This window comes from Manis javanica, chromosome 3, assembly GCF_040802235.1.
Source record: "Manis javanica isolate MJ-LG chromosome 3, MJ_LKY, whole genome shotgun sequence".
In the NCBI taxonomy this organism is placed as follows: Eukaryota; Metazoa; Chordata; class Mammalia; order Pholidota; family Manidae; genus Manis; species Manis javanica.
Window position 1 is genome coordinate 165,084,481 of NC_133158.1, and position 3,208 is coordinate 165,087,688.

Sequence of the window (3,208 nt, forward strand, 5' to 3'; positions counted from 1 at the left end):
TTTCTATGAAACTCCCCTGACCTCTGCAGTGGAAGGGATTTCTCCCTCTTAGGAATCTCAGTAGTACTGATGGTGTAATAACTAACATTTATTGCCTCATCAGCTTACCAATAAATATTTGGTAACTCATGAGTATTCCTAAATGGATTATAAATCACTGCAGGGATGTATACTAGTTCTTTATTTCCCCAACACAGTGTGTCTGTTTGATGGGGATAATGATTGATTGACCTATTATCCCTTGTTATTTGCTGTTTGCCTTCAAAAGATTAATCTATTACTCCTGGTAAAAACTGGCCATTTTTGCAATTAACAATGGTGATTCTTGGTTCCATCAAGGTGGTTCTTTCTGAGCTAATGGTGCCTCTGGCCTGCCATTCTTGGGATTGTTACATGAAAGGAAAAATTGATCTCTTGTTCACAAAACACCTTTCTCAGGAAAATGGAGACCTGCAGCTGTCGTCTTAGCTATCTGGCCCATGTTTTTCCCTTTTCTCCCCACCACCTTTTTTTTCCAAATGTGTTATTATTTACTTATTTATAAATGTTCCCAACTGCCATGTTAAAATATCTGATTTACATCCTTTCCAGTATCTTGGCCTTTTTAATTCCTTATCTGACTAGTCAATGATTTTTGGGAGATGATTTTTATATTTCATTCATCTTTTTTAGTTGGGTTCAACAGAAAAGTTTAATGTGGGGCAGCTGAGTCTGGGGAGGTTTCTTCCTGTGCACTAGGTGTAATCTCAACCTGGTAAGGGTTGGCTGTGGGGGGTCAGGTGGGCAGGGAGGTTTTTGACTCTGATGAAGAAAGAATTCTCCACCAGGTCCAATGAGTGCAGGTAAGGAAAGAATTCCTTAAAGCAAGAGTAGCAGCAAGTGGCAACAGCTATGCAGGCAGCAAAGAGCAAGGAAGAACAGAGGGAGGAAAGGGAAGCTCACCGAACTCCTATTCAATACAAGGCAAATCCCTTACCAACTCCTGAAGCCAGGGTCACCTGGTGTCCAGTGCCTGCTTGATCTGAACAGCATGGAAGCTTACCTCCTACCACCCCAGGATTTAGGGGAGCTTCAGAGCACCAGATGGGGTGAGATTACATTCTGAGAACTTCCCAAAGGCAAAGAAAGGAGATTTTCAGGCAGGCCACTAAAGAGCATGATGGTACAGCTGCAGTCTCATTTGGCTCAACCAGGAGATGGGAACGTGCAAGCCCAGATCAGAGATCTCAGTAGCCCTTCCCTGCTTGTCTTTGTACTTTGTACTTTGTACTTGTCCCTACTTTGTACTTTGGCAGTGGTGGCGAGGGTGGAGGCTGGCTGCAGTCACGGCGCTCACGGAGGCAAGGCTGAGGACAGGGAGTGGATCTCCAGCCCCAAGCTGGGCCGCCTGGTCAGGGGTCACTGGAGGAGATCTATCTCTTCTCCCCCACCCCATCAGGGAGTCTGAAATCATTGACTTTTTCCTGGGGGCATCTCTCAAGGATGAGGTTTTGAAGATTAAACCTGTGCAGAAGCAGACCTGAGCTGGCCAACAGGCTGGGTTCAAGGCATTTGTCACCACTGGGATTACAATGGACATGTTGGCCTGTGTGTTCAGTGCTCCAAGGAGGTAGCCACTGCCATCTGTGGGGTCATCACCCTGGCCAAGCTCTCCATTGTCCCTGGGCAAGAAGGCTACTAGAGGAACAAGATTGGCAGGCCTCACGCTATCCCTTGCCCCTCACACTGACTGGCCGCTGTGGCTCTGCATCGGTGCACCTCATTCCTGCCCCAGGGGCACTGGCATCATCTCTGCCCCTGTGCCCAGGAAGCTGCTGCTGATGGTGGGTATTGATGACTACTACACCTCACCCAGGGGCTGCACAGCCGCCTGGGCAGCTTTGCCAAGGCCACCTTTCATGCCATCTCCAAGACCTATAGCTATCTCACCCCTGACCTCTGGAAAGAGACTGTATCCACCAAGTCTGTGTATCAGGAATTCACTGACCATCTTATAAAGCCACACTAGTGTCTCTGTGCAGAGGACCCAGGCGTCAGCTGTGGCCACCACATACTTTACTACAGGAAAATTAAAGGGAATTAAATTGCCTACTAAAAAGAAGAAAGGAAAGGAAAGAAAGTAAGGAAGGGAGGGAGGGAGGGAGAGAGAGAGAGAGAGCAAGAAAGCAAGCAAGAAGGGAAGGGATAACTAAATGCAGAGAATTAAGCTCTTATAAGCACGTACCCTGCCTTTCAGGTAAACCTCTGTTACAGAAACCAAATGGCTCCATTTGAGAAGGGAAAGCTCTACTTTACAGAAGAATCATTTTATAGTCCCTAATGAAAAGACTGATTCAGAAAAGGATTATCAAGTGATGTTAAAACCTCTATGATGGGGTACCAGTTATTCATATGGTGCCAAAGTGATAGCACTTGGGTTACTTTCTGGTCACAAGAGATAAAGACATAACTGTATAATGGAGAAATCAGGCTATTCCTAGAGGTCACATATCCTGGTAGCCTCACTAATGCTATGATAACCAGCTCTTATGTGTCTTCTGAGATGGTACAATATGAAGTACAACATCACATAGATTGCATTCTAGCCAAAAATGTTTAACTTGAGTCTAACCAAATGTTTCTTTCTAACTTATTTACACTAAATAGAGAGGATATAGGGACAAGCTGAACAAAATAAGGGAAAACAAACAAATCTAAAAGGTAGCACACTATTTAAGACAGTGGCCTGGGCTCTAAAACAAATCAGTGTAATTAAAAAAGGGACTGGGTTAAAAGAGTTTAAAAGCAACAAAAATGGAACATGTGGTTCTTGTTTGGTTCATGGTTTGTACAAACCAGCTACAAAAGACATTTTGGGGGCAAAGGAAGAAATTCAAGTATGTATTAAATATGAAATAATTTTAAGGAATCATCATTAACCTTGTTAGATGTGAAAATGTCATTTTGGGCCATATAGGAAGATGTTCTTATTCTGCAGAAATGCATATTGAAGTCTTTAAGGCTTTATTAGGAGTTTTTGGTTTTCTTTGTTTACTTATTTTTTTTTATTTTGCTATCATTAATGTAGAACTACATGAACAATATTATGGTTTCTAGACTGCCCCCATTATCACGTCCCCACCACACACCCCTTTACAGTCACTGTCCATCAGTGTAGTAAGATGCTGTAGAATCACTACTTGTCTTCTCTGCGTTATACTGCCTTCCC

At 43.6% G+C, this 3,208-nt stretch overlaps 1 pseudogene; it reads left to right on the forward strand.

The window, feature by feature from the left end:
- Positions 1-1,196: 1,196 nt before the first annotated feature.
- LOC108389864 (small ribosomal subunit protein uS5 pseudogene) lies at positions 1,197-2,123 on the forward strand (annotated as a pseudogene).
- The last annotated feature ends 1,085 nt before the right edge of the window (positions 2,124-3,208 follow it).